Source organism: Onychostruthus taczanowskii, unplaced genomic scaffold (assembly GCF_017590055.1).
Source record: "Onychostruthus taczanowskii isolate IOZ18803 unplaced genomic scaffold, ASM1759005v1 scaffold86, whole genome shotgun sequence".
NCBI lineage: Eukaryota > Metazoa > Chordata > Aves > Passeriformes > Passeridae > Onychostruthus > Onychostruthus taczanowskii.
Genome location: NW_024506552.1, coordinates 115806 through 116122, shown reverse-complemented (window position 1 = coordinate 116122; position 317 = coordinate 115806).

The following is a 317-nucleotide window of genomic DNA, read 5'->3' as shown; positions in this document are numbered from 1 at the left end:
ACGCGTGTGCGCGCACAGGGACACATGCTCATTAGTGCGTGTGAGAGCGCGCACGTGTGTGCCTGTCTATCTACACCTGTGTAAATGTTCTGTTTGTGCACGTGTGCGTCCGTGTCTCTGTAAGCGCGGTGCGGGACTGCGCTCCCCCCGCCCGCGTGTCCCCAGCGCCGGGGAGCTTCAGGGCTGCGCGTGGATCTCGCTGCCGGTTCCCGGCGCGGATCCCGCCTCCCGCCCCTCCCCGTCCCGTCCGGCCCCCTCCCAGACACGCCTGGCGGGGCGGGGAGGGGCGGGAGCGCTCGGCGGTGCTGCCGGGGGCG